At 47.5% G+C, this 10820-nt stretch overlaps 1 long non-coding RNA gene across 2 annotated transcripts; it reads left to right on the top strand.

Annotated features, from left to right (window-relative positions):
• The first annotated feature begins 448 nt into the window (after positions 1-448).
• Positions 449-1323, top strand: LOC128836785 (uncharacterized). 2 transcript variants are annotated; one of them, XR_008444838.1, is made up of 2 exons: positions 449-617; positions 936-1323. It is a non-coding gene; the product is annotated as an uncharacterized LOC128836785 (long non-coding RNA). The 2 variants fall into 2 exon arrangements; XR_008444839.1 differs by having other exon boundaries at positions 449-689.
• Positions 1324-10820: the final 9497 nt, after the last annotated feature.

The following is a 10820-nucleotide window of genomic DNA, read 5'->3' as shown; positions in this document are numbered from 1 at the left end:
CAGAGGCAGGTATCATAGGCAAAACATAGGTAGGTTTCCATGGAAACCTGCTGGTGTTCCAGGGTGGACAGCCCCACAGCAGAGCACTGGCTGGAGGAGGAGTTCTCACAGCTGTGACATTCCCTGATCTGCAGCAGGGAGCCTGCCCGCCCCCAGAGCGGGGCTGGAGCTAGGGCTCTCGAAGCTGGCTAGGCTGCTAGCTCAGCCAAGCTTCCCGCTGCCGAGCCGTAGCCTAGAAACCCTGAGTGCCCTGGCTCAAGCAGGGGCTCAGAGCTGCCAGATTCCTTTCCATGGAGCTGGGAGCCTGGCTCCCAGGGTCTGTGGCCCCAAGGCAGTCCCACCACCAGCCAGGGAACCCAGGGCTTCCAGACTCTCTGCCTGTGTAACCCATGTGCCTAATGGGGAAATATCTCTTTAAGAGACCCACTTGGGGGAGGTAGAAGTGAGTTGTGTCTGGGTCACTGTTGCTAGGCAGATTAAGCACTCCACATCCAGAAGCTTCTGGAATTGGGGGTGGTAGTTTTGGATCTGCTCCAATAGCTTCCCCATTGCTGGGGTGAGACTCCAGGAGGGCGAGCAGTCAGGGCAGCTGCTTTGCAGAAAGCCACGTGCCCTGGGTGAGTTGGGAGAACCTGAGCCCAGGGGCAGGAAGCAGGCTGCTTCCCCGAACTCTGAAGCATTTTGCAGCAGTTGAGTGATATTGTGAACGCTCGAACAGGGAAGCCTGGGCAATGCTGCTATAGCCAGGGGAAACTGGGAGGGAAAATAGCTTCTATTTTAATTGTATGTTTTGAATGTTGTTTTGATTTTAGCCAAACTGTTCTAGTTACATTGGTGACTCAGACGAGTTGAGACAACTTTTCTTTAAATGCAGTAATGGGGAAAGAGTCATTTCTAGTTTGCTCTTCTCTGTTTTGTGTTTTCTTTAAATCTAGACCGGTAACTGAGTGGTTGGTTAATCAGTCAGCTGGCTGGCTAGCAGGGATTTCAGCAGAAGAAGAGTCTGCCTGGATTCCAGCTGAAGATTCCTACAAGCAATGGAGGGAAGATGTTGTTTGAGACTCAGCAGACTGTCTAGATTTGGTGATCAACGACTCTGAGACTTAGATGAACAAAACCAAAGCTTTTGGGAACTTTCAGTTTCTTCTCACTGTATTTCTGTGGGGACTGAACTATTCAGATTTTAATTTTTCTTTGTGTGTGTTTATGTATAACGGTGTGAAGATAATGTCTGTGGATTATAAAATACCCATGTCATGCTGTAACAATTAGATTATTATTTGTCTCTTTATCATAAGATTTTTATAAAATTATTCACATTCATTTCTAGTTCCTTTTTGGACTTGAATGTGCGGAGGCTGACCTAGTGCAATCCTTGCTGAAAATCCTTAGAGACTGAACTCTGGGTCTCTAGCTACTTTCTTTGGGGGAGGGGGGGTTAAGGCACTGGAGATGGGAAATGAAGTGAACTCTAGCCCACCCAAAGGTTACACCAGCTCAGGAGTTGGGCAGCCCAGGGAACCAGCTAAGTTGGGAGTCCAGAAGCCCTAGGTCTTTGGCCCAGAGATAGTCTGTATGGCAGGGCTGCCCTGGGAGCCCAGGCAGCAGCTCAGTGAAACTGACATTCTTCTCATTTTCATTGCTAGTATTTATTAAATAGCAGTTCTGTAATCAACAACAAAGTCAGTTTCTCCTTTCATTTTAGAAACACCCTGTTTCAATATTTCTGAAATGAATTTTTTTAATATGCTAAGAAATGTTGGCAAATTTGGTTTCATTCTGTTCCAGAGTGAACCCAAATTCTGGAAAAACCCAAAATGTCTCCCAAATTGAAGATCACAAGATCTACTTTTGAATCCGCAATGAACCAATGCCCAGGCATTGTTTTAGGAGCACTCTGCTACTAGTGATGCCATGTTTTAGATGAGGTTTTGAATCACATCCTGTGTTCATTTAAAGATTTCAAGCACTTAGGGCCCAATCCTTCTCTCCTGAAACCAATGGGACTTTTACCACTTTCTTCACTAGGAGCTGGATCAGACACTCAAAGTGGTAGATTAGATCATCAGAGGAGAGAGCTACAATATTTCCCTTTACAGTGCCCCTATGGTTGGGGAGGGAGGAGGAGCACCAACTTCTCACCTCAGTGAGCTAAAGGAGTAATTCTACTTGTGGGTAACAATAGTTTATCCCCTAGAGTGGGATTCAAGAATCTCTGGCAGCATCAGAAAAACTAAAAACTTTTAGAAACAAAGTGAAACCGATTGGTCTAGTCTGCAGGAAGCAATGTGCAAAAAAGGAAACAAACAGCAAAAATGGTGGAAAGTAAATCAAAATGTTTGAGAACTCTTGCCCTTTTAATCTAGTAGTAAGATAGGTGAGGAACTGAGAGGAAAAAAGTTGTGATTTATCTTGGTAGTGTCTTTTTATACTGTCTTTGGGTCATCTCAGTATAAAAGTCTGTGTGGGATCCTCCCAGGCAAGCACTAGTATGGCAGGCTCCAGGGGAGCGAGACCATCTAATATGCCCATTATTTTATTATAACAGGATCTGAAATCTGCTGGGGCTAGAATAATTTTGCAATAAAATACAGCACTTGCAGCATAATGAGGCATCTGAAGTACCTTAAATTGTCCCATTTACTAGACTCTCATCTACCTTGATGTCCTATGGTCTAGAGGTTAAGTATATTTGCAGTGGGTGATAATAGCTGCATTAGAAATATCCAAGACAGAATACGCCTCCCATGCATAATGATTTTTTTCCAGAGATGTAGGAAGGATGTCCAACCTGATGGATGCTTGCCAGGTGCAGTAGATTTGTCCTTTCTTTGCTTCAGCTGGCACTTTGTCAGCTGCCAAACGTGATTAAAGCCAGCCTTGTGCCAACCCCCTAGGTCAGAATCGGGGTATTTTATCAGTGCTGCTGTGCCTCCTCTCCTACTGCTTGGGTTGCAAGGAGCAGCTTCCAACAAAGATTGAGTTAATGCATTTCCTGCCCAGGGGAGCTTCCTGGTTGGCAGAATCCCATACACCCTCTGAGCCAATAATGGCCTGGTTCACATCCCAGGTGTGGTAACATGCAGAACGCACACAGCCCGTCTAGCCACTGGGCTGTGGTTAAACTAGCTTCCCCCAACTATTTATTGTATCCACTTGTCTCTTATCTTACAGTGCAGGGCCCCCAAACTGGCACCTGGCTCTCCACTCCAGGAGAGATGGAGGTTATAAAGCTGCCACAGCTCCATCTGGAGCAAGGAATTGGTTCTGGGGAGTCCAGCACTTCCACTCAGGGTTTCTTTAGGCTCCTTTGCCTCCTAGGGAGAGCAGGGGAGTGAGGTGTCTGACTTGGTGGTGGGGCTGGCAGCCTATGAGTGTCATAGGCCTGAGGGCTTCCGTCAAGGCTCCAGTCACCCACAAGCCACTCATGAGTCCTGCTGTCCCTTCCCCACTGCACATCCCTGGAAGCCCCTGCAGGTCCCATCGACTCTCCACAGCCATGCTTGAAGCTAGGCTGTCTGTCAGCAACTCCTCCCCAACCCCGCTAGTTATCATAGAACAGTAGGGTTGAAAGGGTCCTCAGAAGGTCATCTAGTCCAACCTCAAAGCAGGACCAATCCCCAGGCAGATTTTTGCCCCAGATCCCTAAATGGCCCCTTCAAGGATTGAACTCACAACCCTGGGTTTAGCAGGCCACTGCTCAAACCACTGAGCTATCTCACCTGTTAGACTTCAGCTCACCTCCCCAGAACCAGGGAGACACCCCCCGGACTGCATCCTATCCCTCCAGCCAAACCCCCTGCACCAGACCCTACAATCACCTACCTGTGCCCCAGTATCTCCTAATATCTCTCTCCTCCCACCCACCCCCACTAACCCCCTCCAGACACTTCATCCTAGCAATCCCACCCTTTTTTGTCCCCCCCCCGTATCACATCCTATCCCTGCTACATTTCAGTATCACGCTCCTCCCACCCCCTACACTATATTCTGTTCACCCTTTTTTCAGACCCCTTCATCCCAGCCAATCATGGCCCATGTGGCATCTTCTTCACACCCTCATATCCCCACTTCACTGCATCCAGGACCAGTGTAGCCTTTGTAGACCTGTCATCAGCCTATGACACAGTCTGGATTAATGGTCTGATGCTGAAGCTTGCAAGGATCATTCCCTGCCTTAAAACACTACGCCTGCAATGGAGGATGCCGAGCAATAGCCGGTTACGCGTCAAGTTGGGCGACAAAGTCAGCTTGCCCCAGATCCTCAGCAATGGACGGCCACAAGGCTCAATACTTGTGCTGATGCGCTTCACTGTCTATAAGAATCATAGAAGATTAGGGTTGGAAGAGACCTCAGGAGGTCGCGCAGATTTGCATCTGCAGATGACCTTGCCCTGGCAACACAAGCAGCCACTTTCAATGACACAGAGTCCCCCTTGAACGGGGACCTCAACACCATGGAGGAACATTTCTGCAAAATGGAAGCTGAAGCCAAACCCCCACAAAACAGTCACTGTATTCCAGTTTGATAACAGGAACACTAAGTGCACCCTGAAAGTGACCTGCAACACTGTGCGACGTGACCTGCTCCAGCCCATCTTGGAGTGAAGCTGGACTGCATGCTAACTTCCCACAGCCATATGAAGAAGGTAGCTGCCAAGATGAAAACAAGGGTTAACCTGGTCCAGAAACTGGCAAGTGCAAGCTGGGGAGTATCCGCAGCGATGGCCCTTGTGTACTCTGTAGCCAAGAACTGTGCACCAGCATGGACTAGAAGTAGCCACCCCTGGACTTGTTGATGTCCAACTGAACACTGCAATGTGGTGCATCACTGGAACCCTCAAGTCAACTCCAACACCCTGGCTGCCTGTGCTGTCATACGTCGCTCCCCATCCATTCGCTGCAATGCTGCAACCCTCTGGGAAATCCAACAAATTGAGGAAAACTAATGTCTCCCCATCCAGCAGGACCTCAGTGACGTCCCTCACCATTGCTTGAAGTCGCACAAGCCCTTTTGAACCTACACGCTTAACCTCCGACAATGCGACTTCAGCCCCAATGAGGTTTGGAAAACCAAATGGAGTTCACCAGAAGTCACAAACAAACACCTCATGAAAGACTCGATGCAGAAGATTCTTGGCTTCAATCTTCCGCAAAGCTTATGGGCAACCCTAAACTGCATCCACACAAACCATGGCAGGCGCAGATCTTTGATGTACAAATGGAAAATTAAAAACTCTCCAGAGTGTGCTGTGGTCACCCAGAACAGACTATGGAACCTATAACAACTCAATTCGCAAATACGAAGGCAGCATCACAGCGATACACTCTGCTACTCTTGACGTAACTATCTGGCTTAACCACCTACATGTAAAATTATAGTTGTTGTTCTACATCTACGTCAGCCATAGGAAGAAGATGACCGCATCCTCCATATCCTAATATCGCCACTCCCTTGTTCATAGCCACCCCTACATGTCTCATGGCAGCACGTCAAAGCCTGCTCACTTCCTCCACTCCTCCTCGTAGGGCATATTTGCTTATGGATTCTGAACTCTTCTCCTGTGGCCCCCAAATCCCCAAGGGGCCATGGAAATTCCAGCCAGAGACCGGATTCCCCCAAGGCCAGGACTGTCAAGCCAGGCTGGGCACCCCAATTCCTGACACCAGCTTGGACAGAGACTCCTGGGCCTCACCTGCTCCAGCTCAGCCAGCTGTCACTATTGGCCAAGCCCGCCCCCTAGTGCCCATGGAGCATTGGTGCACTAGACCAAGCTGGAGCAGTGACACCACTGATGTAAGTGTATTTACCGTCTCTGTTACCCTGGTACTTCCCTTTCTGGGAGCGGCAGGATCTGTTTGAATAACTGTTTCTGTCTCCACCTCTCTCCTCTTCTTGCTGGCTGCAGCTGTGGCTGGCTGCCTCCTTCTCTGTCTACACTGCTTCATCTGAAGCTTATCCCAGCTGGAGGTAGGATAGGCTCTGCTTATCGCATATGCTCCCTGCCCTAGCCACTTCTGTTTGCTGGCTTTAAAATCTCTATCTTCTATCAAAGGGTGTCACAGAATGGACTGGGCCCTTTAATGGGAAACTGGTCCAGCTCATCTGTGCGTCATGAACAGCCTCTCAATAGGCCTGAGAGAGGGCAGCTGCCCTGTTTGAAGAGCCAGAGTGGCTGAGAGGAAGCTGTGCTATAGTGAAGTTGCAGAGGGGAAGAAGGCTCTGTACAGAGCTGGAGGCTGCAGGTGAGTTTGAGACCGCAGGGACCAAAAGACTCCAGCCAGGTAGGGCTGGGAGTGGCCCAGGGGCATGGGAGGATCCTGTCCTGGGAGGAGCACAGGCACGGAGTGTTTTGAATTGTATGTAACTAAACTAGACCCTGAAGTTAAATGTTCTAAGGACTCTGGATAGGTGGAGCTCTAAAGAAGGGAAACCGAGGCAGGATGCTGGCAAGCTGCCCTGGCCTTGAGGGGGCACTCAGGTGGTGGCTGCCTGTTAGTGTGTTAGTGCTTAGACCACTGACTGTAAAGATGAGTTTCCTGAACTGGTTTTATTCCCCTGCCTCAGCTCATCCCCAGCTCAGTTTCTAGCTTCTGTCTGGTATCACCAAGCTGAGCTGTCTCCGATGCTTCAAGCAGCCACTGCAGTGAAGACACTGGAATTGGCCCTTAGCTGGTAACTCTGCCAACGCACTAAGCGGAATTGAATCCAACTCGATTCTCCCTGGCAGCAAGAATCATGATGTTGCCCGAGATGTAGGGGAACTTAATGCTCCTGAATCCACCAAAAGTAGCCCCCACTCCCAAAGTCCTTCCTATGCTGATCCCCTTCAGCAGCATCTCTGAGGCTGTTATAATAAAACCTCTCCCACACACACTGTTTGCATCATAGAGTAGGTTGAAAACTAAGCTGGCTCCCGTAATATTGAGCAATGAATTACAGTGGCCAAGTAACCTGGCAGCCTTAGTGTTGATGGAGGAAAGAGAACCTGTGTTGGAGGAAAAGGCAGCTAATAGAAAAGGATCCAAGGTTCTGCTGCCAGCATCTATCCAACACCATGACAACCCTCTCTCATCTTGGCTCATGAGGTTCACAGCAGGAGATCTGTTGCCAGATCTGAGCATGTCTATGCAGGGGAGGGCTGGGAGTGAACTTATGGCACATTGAACTTCCAATGCCCCTTGGGGAGATCTGCATGCTGGCCACCCATGTACAATGCATCCACTTCCCACGTGGCTATGGATGCCTCACAGAGGTCTGGATAACAGGCAGCAGCTTAAGGGCATCTGGTTCTTGCTCCTTGATATGCTATGATGAAGCCAAGAGCGGTCTGGGTTCTGGCCAGGGCTGGATCACTCTGGTCCCTGCCCACAGGCTGGTCTGGGGGCAGCATGGCACTGGGCTGTTCAGAGAAGGCAAACAGAGTTTCTAGAATGATTTCCAAGGTAGGTTGAAAAGTGCCCCGCCCCACAACCAATAATGAAAAATGTATTGGCATTTTTAAATCAAAAATCTAATTTCTGACAAATAAACCTGTAATCCAGTGTTTGATGTTGGGGGGGGGGGGAAGCAGGGGATTTTTTTCCATAGACAATTGCTACATCATCAGTAATATTCATTGAACACTTCTGCCTTTTCTGCATTATTGATAATTCTTCCATTTCCATCTAGTAATGGACCAATACCATTGTCCGCATTTTGTTTCTTTCTAATATATTTTAAAAACTCCTTATTGTCCTTAACTCTGCTGGCCATAGAGTTCTTCTTGTTTCCCTTGGCTTCCCTTATCAATTTTCTACAATTTCTAGTTTCTGATTTATATTTGGAAAACCGTTTCCAGAAAGTAGTTATCAGTGGGTCACAGTCATGCTGGAAGGGCATAACAAGTGGGATCCTGCAGGCATCAGTTCTGGGTCTGGTTCTGTTCAATATCTTAGTCAATGATTTAGATAATGGCACAGAGAGCATACTTACAAATTTAATCGGGACATCTGGTCATGCTAGTCAACAGTGTGACACTTGCAAAAAAAAGCAAACATCATTCTGGGATGTATTAGTAGGAGTGTTTGTAAGCAAGACACAAAAAGTAATTCTTCTGCTCTACTCCGTGCTGATTAGGCCTCAACTGGAGTATTCAGAGTAGCAGCTGTGTTAGTCTGTATCCGCAAAAAGAACAGGAGTACTTGTGGCACCTTAGAGACTAACAAATTTATTAGAGCATAAGCTTTTGTGGACTACAGCCCACTTCTTCGGATGCATATAGAATGGAACATATATTGAGGAGATATATATACACACATACAGAGAGCATAAACAGGTGGGAGTTGTCTTACCAACTCTGAGAGGCCAATTAAGTAAGAGGAAAAAAACTTTTGAAGTGATAATCAAGATAGCCCAGTACAGACAGTTTGATAAGAAGTGTGAGAATACTTACAAGGGGAGATAGAGTCAATGTTCTGGGCGCTACATTTCAGGAAAGATGTGGACAAATTGGAGAAAGTCCAGAGAAAAGCAACCAAAATGATAAAAGGTCTAGAAAACATGACCTATAAGGGAAGGTTGAAAAAATTGGGTTTGTTTAGTCTGGAGAAGAGAAGACTGAGAGGGGACATGATAACACTTTTCAAGTACATAAAAGGTTGTTACAAGGAGGAGGGAGAAAAATTGTTCTTAACCACTGAGGATAGGACAAGAAGCAACAGGCTTAAATTGCAGCAAGGGAGGTTTAGGTTCCTAACTGTCAGAGTGGTTAAGCACTGGAATAAATTGCCTAGGGAGGTAGGGGAATCTCCATCTTGGAGATTTTTAAGAGCAAGTTAGACAAATACCTTTCAGGGATGGTCTGATAATACTTAGTCCTGCCATCAGGGGACTGGACTATACAACCTCTTGAGGTCCCTTCCAGTCATATGATTCTGTGATTTCTTACTATCAACTTCCCCTTTCTTCCATTTGTTGTTTCTTTTTTACAGCTGCTTTCACTTACCCTCTATACCAGGTTGTTTTTTTAACCAGCACAGCCTTCTTTCTTAGTTGTGGGATTGTGGTTTTTGGGGCATCTAGTAAAGTGTCCTTAAATGATTCCCAATTATCATTCACATTTTTCTGATTAAATCCTTCCTCCCAGCTGATTTAGCTCATAATTGTTTTCAGTTTTGTGAAACTGACCCTATTAAAGCACCAAGTATATATATCACTAGTCTGGATTTTATTCTGCTTGTACATTATAAATGTGAACAAGTCTTGATCACTTGTACCTAAGCTACCATTAACTTTTAGTTCCGTGATCAGTTCCTCTTTATCTGTTAGGACAAGGTCTAATACAGAGTTCCCAGTGTTGGCTGCAACACTTTTTGAGTTAGGAAATTGTCCTCTATAATGTTTAGAAATTCCAAGAATGTTTTAGTACTGACAGCACGAGACCTCCAGCAGATGTCACTCAAATTGAAATCCCTATGGTCTCTCAGGTTTTTTTCCTTACACATTATAGATAGGTGTGGAAAGAGGTGGTCATCCTGTTCCCTTGTGAGATCTGATGATCTGTAGCAGACACCAACTAGTACCCCATCTTGGGCTTTCTCTGTTAGAATATTGACCCATAAGCATTCAAGATCATTTTCTTCCCAGTGATCAGTGACTTGGAAACAGATAATGCCATTTTTGACATAGAGTGTGTCCTCCCCCCCCCCTCCCGCTGCTTTTGCCCACTCGATCCTTCCTAAAGAGGTTATAACAATTGGTTTTAACATTAGTCGTGTGAATCATCCCACCAGGTTTCAGTAATACTAACTAGATGGAATTTATGCTCATAAATGAGCAAGTCCAATTCCTCTTGTGTGTTACACTGCTGCTAGAAGTCTGGGTATCGGCAATTCAAGAATTTATTCTCTTTTGCCCTTTGGTGCCTTTATTCATTTTGTTCTCAACATCTTGATTTTTGTGCTGAGTGCTCATATCTTCACTCTTTTTACCTTCCCCTTTTGCTATTAATTTAACCCCGTCCTGACTACTCTAGCCACAGGAGGGTGAGGGGGAAAGAATAGAAGGGCAAATAAGAATGGGAAGGGGCTGGGATGGGGGAGGTGGGGGAGAGTGTTCTGGGGAGGGGCAGCGGGAGGAGGAGAGAGGTGTGGGTCTGCAGTCTGAGGCCAGCCCTCCCCTCACTCTGCGGTGCTGCTAAGCCCCTGATGGAGACGCCAAGGCTTCTGTGCAATCTCCAGGCGCCCTCTGGTGCTTTGCCCCTGCCTGTGCTGGGGCGGGGGGATGAGTTGCTGGGGTTTGTATTTGCTGGTTGTCAGGAAAACAAGGGAGGTGCCGTCCTCACGACTAAACCCAGGAGGTCTGTTCAACGTCCACTCTGTCAACAAAGCATCTCTGTGGAGAAGCGAAGGCCAGGGAAGAGGACGGGTCTTGAGGGGTGGAGATCAGGAGCCCAAGGGTAAATGGAGAGGAGGGGTCCTAACCAGGACTGGAGAGGACAGTGCTGGAGACACCGGCTTGCTGGGAGGTGACTGGGAAAGGCAGAATGAGGGGGGAGCTGTGCTGAAGAACCAGCAGGCGGTAGGGCTAGGTTTGGTTTGGAGAAGCCCCCTCCAGTATGGAGAAGCCCCCTCCGGAATGGGTTAATAGCTTGCCAGGGAGAGGGCCGTGAGCCCAATTTCAGAATAAACCACACGTGAAACGGGTCTAGTGAATGAATCCCCAGCGATGTCACGAAACCAGCATGTGATCCGGAAACAGCCAGTGCTGGAGTGGCAAAGTGGGTCAGGATTCAGCGGCATTGGCAGAGCAATGCCGGGAGCTCAGCTCTGCATGAGGA

This window comes from Malaclemys terrapin, chromosome 4, assembly GCF_027887155.1.
Source record: "Malaclemys terrapin pileata isolate rMalTer1 chromosome 4, rMalTer1.hap1, whole genome shotgun sequence".
Taxonomy (NCBI): domain Eukaryota; kingdom Metazoa; phylum Chordata; order Testudines; family Emydidae; genus Malaclemys; species Malaclemys terrapin.
This window is presented reverse-complemented; position numbering and strand designations above follow the sequence as displayed.